We start from the raw sequence: 212 nt of genomic DNA on the forward strand, positions 1-212 counted from the left end.
AAATGCAGAAAGTCTCCTGTGAGGGGTAGGTTTAGGGGTAGGGTTGGTGTAGGGCAATAGAATATACGGTCTGTACAGTATAAAAACCATTACGCCTATGGAGAGTCCCCATAAACCATAAAACAAACCTGTGTGAGTGTGTGGTGTGTGTGTGTGTGTATGAGTGAGTGTGTGGTGTATGTATGAGTGTGTGTGTGTGTGTGTATGTATGA

Source organism: Sinocyclocheilus grahami, unplaced genomic scaffold (assembly GCF_001515645.1).
Source record: "Sinocyclocheilus grahami isolate Dianchi unplaced genomic scaffold, SAMN03320097.WGS_v1.1 scaffold559.1, whole genome shotgun sequence".
In the NCBI taxonomy this organism is placed as follows: Eukaryota; Metazoa; Chordata; class Actinopteri; order Cypriniformes; family Cyprinidae; genus Sinocyclocheilus; species Sinocyclocheilus grahami.